This window comes from Galleria mellonella, unplaced genomic scaffold, assembly GCF_026898425.1.
Source record: "Galleria mellonella isolate WM207_F2 unplaced genomic scaffold, CSIRO_AGI_GalMel_v1 utg96, whole genome shotgun sequence".
NCBI lineage: Eukaryota > Metazoa > Arthropoda > Insecta > Lepidoptera > Pyralidae > Galleria > Galleria mellonella.
Window position 1 is genome coordinate 2,398,773 of NW_026442179.1, and position 13,492 is coordinate 2,412,264.

Below are 13,492 nucleotides of genomic sequence, written 5' to 3' on the forward strand. Positions count from 1 at the left end.
TCGTTGGTATTTGAATTTAACATAATTACGTTTTACCGAAATAGATTTAATTTCTTATGAAAACGAATTTCCAATTGGATAATATTTTTCTAATCGCACGGAACGAATGTAGTTATTTGGAAATACGTTAATTGTAAATAAAATATCAAACAATGTCCAATAATATTCATGCTTTCCCCAATAATGGATTACGTATAACAGAAAAATCAATGAAAATATGAACGATAAAAACCTCAGATAAACCGTTACGCGGAAAAATAGCTTCATTCGGAGAATTTGAATAAACGGTAGGTAACGATGTTCTTTAGAATATTACGTACAATTTGCTACTCAATCTGAATATTTCATTTCATACTAGCCGTTTTCCTTGACTTTACTCGCGTGATTAAGGCGCAAGGTATCAAATTTTATTCAAACTCAATTTGTTTTTTATCAAAATTCATACAAACATTTAGGAGTGATTGAGTAACGAACATCCAAATATTTTTAGAAATTTTTCGCCATTCTGACTTTTCCTTTAACTACGGTTCACAACAAATGTGCATTATTATGACTGAATTTCAAAACTGTTCAAATGTTTCGATAACTAACAGACAAAATAATCTTAATCTATAATTATAAAAAAGACTTTTATATAATATTATGAATAAGAAACTTAGATTAAGAGCTTTAATTTAACCCCCCTTTGTGGGGGAGGCCTATGTTCAGCAGTGGACAGTTAAAAGCTGATATGATGATGAGTTTTAAAAAAAGAAAGTTTTTTTATCATTTAAAAATGTATATAAATTATTTACATTTAACACACAAATAATAACAGACAAAAAAGAAATAATAGAAGAGAAAATATAATAAAGAAGTAATATTTTTTTCTTCTAAAAAGAATATAAAAAATATGTAAAAGGAACCGATTTCAATCTTGGTTTGGTTGGAAATTCAATAAAGGTGTAACCAAGGGTAATCTTTTTTTAATTAAAAAGTATCGTGAAAATAAATTTGGAATTTCATGATATCGCGTAACATAAATACAAAAAAAAGATTACTGCAGATTCAAATTGTTCTTAATATAAATAAAAAATTATTACAAATAAATAAAAAAAAACCAATAAATTTAATCAAATTCTATATCAAAATTTAAAAAAATCCTTTAATCAAAGGAAAGTTTGTTGTTTGTAAGATACTGAAATACCCACAATAATTTAATCTCTATGATACTGTATTTTACTTGAATTTTCATTATAATTGTCATTCTATTTTTTTATGTATTTAGTGCAATAAATATTTGAATAATAAATAAATAAAAAAAAAGTATGAAGTATTGTATTGTATTGTAAAATCTTTATTGTATATAATTCATACTGAATACATTAAAAGATTTAATATACAATGGCGGACTTATCCCATAAAGGGATCTCTTACAGTCAACCTTTGAGAAGCTGAAAGAAAACTGTAGGATGTACAAGGATAATAACCGTACAGCTAAAAATAAACTGAATAAATCCAATAAAAAATTGAATATATAATACAATAAAAATAACTGTATGCACCTAAATTTTATTTTATTAAATATTTATGTTTGTAAAATTTATAAGTATAGACGCTACAAACATAAATACTCATAAGGCAAAACATGTCATTTAGTGCATTAGGGACAGTTTGCCTAATAAAAGTTCATTATTTGTAATTTATTAGTATGCGGGCGTGTTTAACCCATGGGGATCTCAATGACTTCGCACATAACACTTTACAAGTCAAATTAAAATATGTATTTTTGTTTGTTTAAATTGATGTCATATCCGTTATGACATGTTTACGTGTTCATATTAGGTTACTATTTACTTTACGGAAATAATAAAATAATTGTATTCAATATTTGTTTACTTGTTTTTTCGATCAGGAAATTAAATAATGTATTCATATAGAAAATTTACGCAATCACACAATAAGACGTATAATTATATGAATATGATGTCTTTTAACTATAATATATTCCAATCTGTAGTGCAAGATTTAATTTTATTAATTAAAAAAATAATATTAATCCCTCTAATTATATAGATAGAGTGTCTCCATACAATGATTTCCCCAAAACGAGGTCAACTTTTTATTCATGTGTGCGTAAGTCGAATTACCCGTATACACGGTTAATGCTAAGTATACGGGACAAATTTTTATTATAAGGTTAATTTGAAAAATGAAAACGATACAAATTTTTTACGAATATTTGAAAGAATATACAGTGCAAAATTGGCATTGGACTGGTAATGATGTTTATTAAATAAAAAAATTATCATTCATTCAGAGTTTTCTTCATTCATATTCTATTCTATTTTAGTTCTGCCCCGCCCTATTCTTTTCTGTCCTGTCCTGTCCTGTCTTGCCCTGTCTTGATCTGCCCTGCCCTATTATTATTTAGAAATTATAAAACTTAAACATTCCACAAATATATTTTAACTATTGCACTGTTCTGGTCGCTTTCTTTTAAATTGGGAATTAAATTTAAAAGAAAGCGACAAAACCGTTCAATAGCTAAAATAGGTTTATGAGAGGTTTAATGTTTTTTTATGAATAAGAGGGTAAAAGTTTACTACATTCCTTGACAACTGAGCGATTAAGGCGCCGAAAGATAATAAACATACTCGAACTCGTGGCGGGAATTTACTGGGTACAGAGGAATAACACCTGAGTCCTCAGGAATGGCAACGCATGGGGAGTATCATGGGCGAGACAGTATACTCTGTTATGTCCATGGTACTGCTCATGTCTATAGGCGACGGTTACTGCTTTCCATCAGGTGGACTGTTAGCTTGTTTGCCATTCTAAGTTGTACAAAAAAAAAACTCACGTATACAATGTTAATATGTATATATTGTACGACTCTAAACCGTACTTAAATATACTTAATTCAAAAATCATTTGAAATTACTTTTAATTTATTTTAATTTTCATGTCATTCAAGTCTAAATACAGTTATAGCAGTGTAAACACTCAAATTCTTCTCTAAGTTAAACATTAGCTACCTGACTTATCGACTTGCAGCCCTAACCGCAAAGCTTATGAACTTAAAATTTAGCTGATAGTTTCCTCAAAGGACGTTGTAACCGCTGAATGATTTCAGAAATTCCTCTCATCGGATAATATAATATACTAGTAGTTTAGCCTTATTATCTTAGCTTACTATATAGCTTTGTGGCGTCTGTCAATAATATTATGAATTTTCTTTTATAGCCACTTGTCAACATCATCACTTCCTTTCTCATCAAATAGGCTGAATAAATTGTAAATACATATTTCACCTCATTGCCGCACAAACATGACAGCGACGTTTTCTTCTTACATTCATTTGCGCTGTCATTCTCTCTATCTCGATCGCTCGTCTCCTGCACTCCTAATTTCTGTATTTCTATATTACTTTTTGTATATTTTCTAAATGTAAATATATTCTCTATATAATATATACAAACAATTCACATTCAAATTTTTTTATTAAAATCGGTTCAGCAGTTTCGGAGATAAGCGTGAACGAACATTCTGACACAAGATATATGTATACATGTTTTGAAGGCTAAAGAAATTACAAAATAGTCTGTACAGTGTAACGTTAAATTGCCTTATAAAATAGATTTTTAGGACGCGGGATTCAGGAAACCGGATGTTGGATGCCGGATGGCCGTTAGTGCAACTTAATGCTGAACTGATGTATTTTTTATACCGCTACAGCGGTAAACCATACGACCAGTCTTATAGTAAATAGTTACCATATGTATCAGCTGTCTACTGCTAAACATAGACTTCCCCCATAAAAAGGGTTTTGCCAGTAGTTGCCACCCTTGATAGATGGGTTGGCAACCGCAGCTACGTTTTTGGTGATATTTTAAAAAGGACGCTGCTGCCCATCTCTCGACCATAAAGTTCCCTTAGTCGTCTCTTACGAGACCCAGGGTAAAGGAAACGGTGGTCCATTCTATGCCGTGACTGTTAAAAATGAAACTTTTTACATATATTGACAATTGTAGATTTTTATAAAAAAAATAAAATTGATGAACAATTGAAATATTCAAAAAATATATATTACATCAAATCCACAGGTGGTATTTTTACTTATCTTATTTTTCGCATATGAGATCAGCTAAGCCGATGCACGTCCACCCATACGGATCTTATGTGCTTCCCCCTGCCTTATACCATCATTTCATAGATCCTATGACCCTAACGATATCCCGTGGTTTAAGATATCTGTAGTCCCCTGGTTCTGGATAAGCCGTTCCCAATAGACTCATACGAATACTAAGTGTTCCATGGATTCCGATTTTTCCCCGCACAGTCTGCACAGTGTGTCCGAAGATAGACCCATCTTGTGTAGTATATGCCTTATTGGCATATGTCCAGTTAGGGCACCCATAATGAGTCTTGCCTGTTGTCTGCCACTGTTGTAGATGAGTTTATCCCATCCCTCAACATTGTCATTTTGGTATTTTTACTTATAATTAATATTATAAATTATTTAATATTATTAATTAGATTGAATTTACTGGGTACAGAGGAATAACACCTGAGTCCTCAGGAATGGCAACGCATGGGAGTATCATGGGCGAAACAGTATACTCTGTTATGTCCATGGTACTACTCATGTCTATAGGCGACGGTTACCACTTCCCATCAGGTGGGCCGTCAGCTTGTTTGCCATTCTGAGTTGTATAAAAAAAAATTATAAATAAATAAAAATATATACAACAAGAACCAGCATATTTTATAAACAGTGACCACACTGTAAATTAGTTACTATATTTATTAATATTATTTACTATAAAAGTGAGTTTCTTTGTTATTTCTTATCTAAACGTGATGGTCACGAGAGGATTAAGTACTATGGGAAATGAGTAAGTAAAATAATCAACCAAATGTTTAAACCAAAATGGTGGAACTCGTATTCCCACTCTAAATACCTCGTCGTTGTTGTCAGACGATACCATTGTAGTATGCGTTTTTACGGGGACACCAGTTATGGGAAATGAGTAAGTAAAATGTTCAACCAAATGTTTAAACGTCTATATATTTAAAAAGAATGACAATATCAAATTTATTCTGTGCGCGCAACTTCGCATGCGCTCTGATAATTATTATTTATTTTCCTACAGAAATTCAAAAGCTTTGAGGTTTGTTGTATATACAATATACATACGCCACAGTACTTTATCCCCATCCAAAAAGTAGGCAATGTGCCTATATAAATTTCCACTTAAAAAAAATTTAAGTGTCAAACTCTATGAATAATAAGCCAATAAACAATGATTTCTTAAAAATAGCTTTTTAAGTATGCAATTATATTAAATATAATAATAAGTACACGACGGGGGTTTGGCCCCGAACACGTAAGTGCATTATCTCGTTAAATCAAATTTTCCCCGAAATGGCATTCACTTAGATCGATTTATTCCCAAAAAGCATCATGTAACAAAATTTTATCGTAACTAAATTAAGAAATTAATTTATGTCGAAGCTTGCAACAATCATCTACCTGTACTTTTGAATTTTATTCTTTTCTATTTTGTTAAAGATGGCTTTGTATTACATATGTATGTATATATATATATATATATATATATATATATATATATATATATATATATATATATATATATATATATATATATATATATATATATATATATTTTTTTTTTTTTCATATAAAAGTTCGACAAACAAGCATGCGATTCACCTGATGGTGAGTGATTACTGCAGCTCATGGACTCTCCAATGTGTTATCGGCCTTTTAAAATTGTATAAATTATCTTGAAGGCCATGTCTTGTTTATAATATATTTATGTATATATATATATATATATATTTATATCAAATTAAGTACATTATCTTTATAGATGTACCGTTATGATTAAAAAAAAAATAAAGGAATTTCAAATTATTCCCAAAATAACAATTACTACACAATATTACACCAGCTATAAAAAGACATCAAAATATAAATATCCATTAAACTCACTTCCAAGTCGTCGTACATCCAACACGGAGATCTTAATGACATTACAACTGACCTAATTATACGAGTATTTCCTAGATATAGACACAATAACGTTAAACTAGGGTTATCGCTTGAAATTTTTCTATATTCATAATAATAAATATATTTTTGTCATTAATACTATTACATTTTGCCGTGTGGTCCCGGTATATATAATAGGCCACCCCTCTCTTTCCCGTGAGTGTCGTAAGAGGCGACTAAGGGAACTTAATGATAGAGGGATGGCCGACAGTGTCCCTCTTAAAACTTCATCAAAGCCTAATCGCAGTTTCCAGCCCGCTTGCTAAACATGGCAACTAGTGGCAACCTTCTTTCCACCCCCGCAAAGGCGAGGCCTATGTTCAGCAGTGGTCAGATAACGGTAGATATAATAATAAAAACTTCTATATTAAAGATGTCGCCCTCTAGTGACATGAGGTTCTACACCATCATTGCATTAAGAAGTAATGTATTTATGTGTTATCTATTATACTCTTTAATGAAATGTTAATAAAATAAATAAATAAGTAAATAAATAAAATTTAAACTCTACCTATATATCAGTACACGCTGGCGGAGTACCAGTGAATGATGATATATCAATTAGCCTATCGTTTTGAATATACTAGGAATATATGCTAATTTCCAGGTGGAGGTCATCCTGATATATTGCTAACAATGGGCCTCTTAGACCCATTACTAACAAATCCTTTTCTAAAACTATATTATATTGGATCAAGTCTCTAATGAAGAATTACATTTTTAAACATTCCTCAAAATTCTAAACTGCAGAATATGCATTTTTAAAACAGCTTTTAATAAATAATTATATATATACTCGTATGTTCTTGATACTTGCAGTTATAAGGGGTTATTACACTATCGAATATATACGACAACAATGTAAATTTATGAGTAATAAATGTTGGGCGGAGACATAAATGATCTTACCCGTTTATTATTCAATTATACAAGATATTTTAAAATATATGGAAGCCGATAGATATTTTGCCCGTGGACACTCATATTGTATACTTATACGAATGCATTGTAATACCCAATTTTTGGATGTTTTAATTTGATAGGGCTAAAAAGATTTTAGACCTTTTAATTTGACAAATTACATTGGTGATTTTTTTTTTTTCATTTTAAGTTAATGTAAATCGAAAACTATCTTTCGACGAATTTAAAAGTTTAGTAGAGAAATTAGACTTAAAATGAAGCATATATATATATATATATATATATTTATCTTTTTTATTTAGAGGCTTTTATCCTATAAGGATATGTCAGCCTCATCATACCTTATAAAATTAAAATACCTTTTAAAATACATACTTAAAACATTGATACATGAATAAATAATACATAATATCTTAGTAGTCTATTTTCATAAAGGGAATTATTGATACAAAAATATAGTAATTAAAGATTGAAGCAAATATGAAAAGAAATGTTGTTTAACATAACACAAATTTTGACATAACATGGTCTGATCGCAAACATTTTGAGTGTGATGGTAAAGCCACATAAATGCGTCGACCAGATGAATACATAGGTAGAAGAAACCTTGATATGTCTATACTTAAGACACCTCCATGCGGCAACCCTAAAAAACGTTAGACGTCATGGTCCAAGATATGGAAGCCAATGATCTCTCCACGAAGGATACTGAAGATCGAACAATGTGAAGAAATTTGAGTCGGAAGACCTACCCTGATAAAAGCAGGAATAATAACGCCAAGTAAAAAAAGAAGAATAAAAAGATATATTATATAAGTTATAAACAATACAAGCGGTCTGTATATATGAAATTGATCAACATTATGGTATTTTAAAACATAACAGTATGATTCTATATATGCGAGAGTGTAATAAATGCCTAAAATTGATAATTAAACGACGAACTCTCCACGGCATGAAACCTTGGTCACAGTTGTCCTGTTATGTGTGATGATAAAAGTAAATGAGTATAGGAATAATATTAATTAATTTTGTATTATGTAAAATGGAGTATATTGATAGAGCAGTCGGGGTTACCATTCCAAATTTAATCTTATAAAAAGTACATTAATATTTATTTTATACTTTTGTTCTGTTTACACATATTTTAAATAAACAATCAGGACTTAATGCGATTAAAAAATCTTTGCAGGTAAAAAGTACCTACATACCTGTGTCTTAATTTCAAAGGTTTTTCATCGCATTAAGTCCCGAGTGTGTATTTAATGTTGGTAAGTTCATGAGATAGAAATAATTGAATTACATACATGTTGATAGTAATATAAGTATATATATATATACAAGTATTGTCAGTCGCATAATACCGGGCATTAAAACTCATTATACCGAATACTAATGCTCATTATCCCGGATTTGTGATTCAACAACCCTAGTGGCGCCAAGCGTAACAATGGTTGCGTTAGTTGACTGTATACCTGCAGCTAATACCTAAAGTTTCTCTTTAAGTATATACATATAAGGCAATATGTGCATATACATATGTAATAAATAGAACTTGGCGTATTATACTTATAACGATATAAATGGTAGCTTTTATGTGGCTTTCAAATTGAAATTTAAAATTAGGGGAGATACTTTATTTTAAGTTTTCGTGTTGTTTAAAGTTTGCAACTCGGATTTAACGGAGGGGAAAGGGATTGTTAGTAAAGGGGTCTAACACTCTTATTGCGGGGAAAAGGGATTGTTAGTAATGGAGAATGAGAATCCCATTGCTAGCAATATATCCAACCAGGTCGACCTCCTCGCGGTTCTCCCTGGAAACTATCATGATTAATTCCTGAGTCGCCAATAGATATGAACAGTAACCGTCGCCAATAGATATGAACAGTACCATGGACATAACATAGTATACTGTGTCACCTATGTTTCCCTCAAACGTTGCCATTCCTAAGGACTAAAATGTTATGACTGTATATCCTGTAATTTTACTGCCATATCCCACCAAAACGGTAACAGCCATGCAAACGTAATTACTTCACGTAAACAATAATTATATATTAATAATTTTACGAGTCCCAAATGCATAGTTATGCATTTAAAATGCTTTGAAATGAACTACTTTTTTATGCTGCTCATAATAAACAAGTGACAGCCCTCTTAATAAAAAACATTGCCACACTGAAGCGAATCTACTCTATTAGTAGCAACCGACAGACCCTCAAATGGGAGTCGTAAAATAAAAAGAACGCATGACCCATTCCATACGAAATACGGTCGGCGCACTCCGGGGAATTAGCAAGTGCTCTCGTCAGTACTGCACAGGTAAAATGTCCCTAATGTTACTTTGAGTACCGCCACTGAGCTCTCCCGCGGCTAACCAGAGTTGATTGGGCCACCTCAAACTTTTATGCATTAGAGTGGGCTGATAGGACTTTGTATATCAGTAATAAGCCGCACCGTGTCCCTTATGGGGTGGGCAAAGACAACATGATATCAAATAGTCCTTAGACGCTTATTGATTTGGGCACGTAGAAAAAATATCGTACCGTACATTTGTAATACAAAAGTGGAAGTCCGCAGTTACTGAAGGAGGATTATACCATTACTTAAGACATGTGCGGGAGGAGTCAAGAGTCTCCGGAACTAGTATACTTATATACGTGAACTAACTTATAAAATTGGATAAACCAGAACATATATGTAAGATGAAGATCACAAATCCCAACGAAGACAGTTTTTTCCTGAGGTTTTCTTTAAAGACTTATATGCGGTTTTTCAAAAGCGTAAGCGTATTGCAATATCTTCAGGATTGGCAATGAGTGCATATATGAAAAATGCCATGCTGTGTAGTCCTGACATAGAATGGGCCATCCCTTCCTTTCTTGTGAGTGTCATAAGACGCGATTAAGGGAATGTAATGGGTAAGAGACAGACAGCAAAGCCCCTCTAGGGGGGAGAGGGATTGTTAGTAATGCGGACTACCAGTCCCGTTTCTAGAATACACCTTATCAGGTCGACCTCCCGTGGTCCTTTCTGGGAACCATTGTGCTGAATTTCAGGTGTATTCATCACGGTGGGCTAACTAACTTGCCCTTTCATGTCTCCTATCATCCCTCACTGATTCCATTATTATTCGTTAAAAAAATACAAGGTCCCTCATTAAACATAACCAAAAACCTAACTGCAATTACCTGCTGCTGATTTTCACCATCGTACAACGCGCCATAAACTAAAATTTCATCCCAACCATCTGGACTAGTGGCGGTCCTCCACCGTGCGTTTTTCAAGGCACTTTCTTCCACGTACAACCACTCTTTGGAATCAACTTCCAGCAGCAGTATTTCCGAACCGATACGACAACATAACCTTCAAAAAAAGAGCACATTCCTTTTTAAAAGGCCGGCAGCGCACCTGTAATTTAGTGTTAGTGTTGTGGGTAATCATGGGCGGCGGTAGTCACTCACCACCAGGTGAGTCCCATGCTCGTTTGCCCCCTGTGTTGCAAAAAAGAAAAATTTCCAATGCATCTGCCAAGTGTGGCAACTATTGGCAAAACGTATATATATGTTTATCAGCGGACAGTTAACAATTGATGTGACAATATGGTGTGACATGAAAAATAGCTTGAGATCGTTCTTTATGGCAGTCTATGGGCTCCCCCATAGCTTATGTTCAGCGGCGGAGAAATAACTGTCGATACGAGTATGATGATGATGACATGACATTCCTGGTATTACAAATTTTCTTTGATTACAGTAACTAAAAAAAGTTTTTACTTTTTAATATGGTATTAAAAATCAAAAGAATTTAAAGCTAAGGCCAAATAACTAGTAATAATCGTATATCTTGTAGTGCCAAAAACATTAGACCGTTTATATTGTTTAAAGTCTCCTAGATCATATATGTTTTTTTTTATGGATGATAATGGAATTGTAACTCCATTCGCGCTATGGACCTACATAGGTGATGCACCAGTAAGATAGAATAAATAAGAAAGCTGATCAGTTAGTTTAACGTAATGAATTTACTAAGAATAAATCAATAAAATAATAAGATTGTTTCTAGGGAGAACCGCGTGGAGGTCTATCTGATATGGTATATGCGTAGCAAAAGAACCACCAGTCTCAATTAATAACAATTCAAATATATTATCAGAGAATAAATGGTTTGCCTTTTGACCCATAAAGCAACTGACAATATTTCTACATAATCCTAATGTTGATTTAAAAATACAGAAGTTTAAGCTGAAATTTGATCATGGAATCCCCCGACTACAGTCAAGCGTTCAACAAAATGAGCTCCCGCCACTTATTGTCAGAAAAGTCCTCTTTAATTTTGTCAAAAAGAAAATGATGATAAAACGCTTCGCGATTGAAAACTCCCTGTGGTGTCGCTGCCATTATGGCGGAATAATTAACTGACACTCAATATTTATATACAATGATTGATGTTAATCTTGCGAAATGTTCTTTACTCGGTATTTATATTTCTATAGTGACTTCGTTAACAGTTAAAATATTTCCCGTAGATCAAATTCAATTTTGAGAGTCATTAGCACAGCAATTAGTCAGCAAAGATAGCAATTAACGTAAAGTATCTCGGACGGACACCGAAGATTAATTTATCAAGTCTTTATTGGTTAACATTGGAGTTGGCGACGCAATCGCACTAGTCACGGAATGTCCCGAAGAGATACTAATCCAAATATTTTATTAAGGGAGATAGTTAATACAGGGGGACGAAGAAAAGTTGATATATTAATTAACTCGTGAATAAGTTCGCCAGGCGAAAGAGTCACTTTGTTCCACGCACGCGCAATAAGTGATTTTGAAGTTACGCCCTTATGTAGTGTTGACGCGGCATTCGTAGGGGATACACGTTAGATTCGTGACAGAACTCGAGATTTTAACCTACAAAATCGACGACACTGAATTCTGTAACCGTCGGTTGTGTTAACATGAATGGATAATGCGGTGTGGCTCATACGTCTGGCGGTTCAGTTTAGAGTTTCTCAGTTCAATGCTTGTGTTTGTTTGTGTGATACAAAACGATGTGTTTTATAATGGACGGGAGAAGTTTACTCGAGTTTACGGTGAGTGTTGTGATCGTATACACTTAGATTTAAGGGTGATAATTGATTGAACTGTAAATGTTTTTTTTTTACCGCAATAACAAAAAGTTTTATTTTCACATTTACGCGCCGCTGTGTTATGTGTGCGTGTGAAAAGTAAATGTGAACTGGAAGGAATTCTGTTAATTTGCAGATATGTAATTTAAAAATAGTTCTGTTACGCTAGATACTTTTGGTGTATCGCGTTAGTACGTAATGAAACACATGAGAGATTCTTATCATGATTGCTTTATTCGCGTTTATTGCAAACGTCCAAGGTTCTTGGGTCATTATAATTAACAAAAGCTATCAACACATTAAAATCTAGGTTTTATCATCATGTTCAAATACAAATACATACAATGCCAACTATGGCCTCGTTAGTACATTATGTATATATATATATATATATATACGTTAATATTTATATTTCTATAAAAAGTAAGTACCTACTATACCTACTATTTTGAATCATATTTATAACTGCATAAAATCTAAATTATTTATTTATTTATTTAATTAGCATGCGAATACATATAAAAAAACTTAAGAGTTTTTAGTGCCACTTAAACCTCTTGGGCTTGTGTGTGGCACTTTACATTTCGTTGTAATAAAATAATAAGCACTGACATTAATATTTAGCTGTTTTAGCAAAATAATCTGATTATATTTTATTATATGTTCAACATATATTTTACCTGCATGAATTTTAATAAAAAAAAAAGTAACTTACGTATTAATCCTGTGTATGGTCTATTTTTCTACAAAATTTCATTTAATTCTATTCAGTCGTTAAAAAATGATTGTGTCATTAATATCAAACATAAAAACATCAATACAAATTTTCATATTTATAATATTCGTGGTTTTATATTGAATCACGAGTAGATGCCAGGCTTAAAGATTATTCTTACTATAAACTTACTTAAAGATTATATTACTGTATAAATGGGTTACGATCTTCGCCAGATTTTTGGAACAAGTATATTCTAATTTTATTAAAAAAAAAATGGTATTTTGTATTAATATTTTATCACGAAAAAATATGTTAATAAAAAAAACTTATTTTAATATTTCATCGTAAAAAACTTGCTTACTTATCCAAAATAACTAGAATTATCCTTTAAATGAAAGACAGATTTTATTTCTTTTTCTATAGTATTTCACAAATATCAGTCGAGGATTCTTTAGATACAGAAGGTTTTCCTAAATAACTTATAAAAGGAATAATATTGTATATTTCAAAAGAAAGGAGTTTTCGAGATGACTGTATTTTTGTGTGTTAGTTACGTGATATTAACAAAAAGGTTTAGGTAATATGAATATATTCTTTTTTTTTTCTGTAAAAAGTCCGAAATTATAATCTAGTAGTTTTCTAAAATTGTCATAGTAAATTCAATTTA

General features: G+C 31.9%; 1 protein-coding gene across 3 annotated transcripts in view; it reads left to right on the forward strand.

Annotated features, from left to right (window-relative positions):
- LOC113523373 (hemicentin-2-like) overlaps positions 1 to 13,492 on the forward strand; it is a 218,290-nt gene that overhangs the window by 8,041 nt on the left and 196,757 nt on the right. Inside the window, exon 1 of one of the 3 annotated variants that reach the window (XM_026909321.3) lies at positions 11,771 to 12,071. The exons of 1 other annotated variant lie outside the window; for it this stretch is intronic. The gene's annotated coding sequence lies outside the window, so the exon portion shown is untranslated. Of the gene's footprint in view, positions 1 to 11,770; positions 12,072 to 13,492 lie in introns of those variants that run through there. One more of the 3 variants, XM_026909323.3, reaches the window with a different exon arrangement.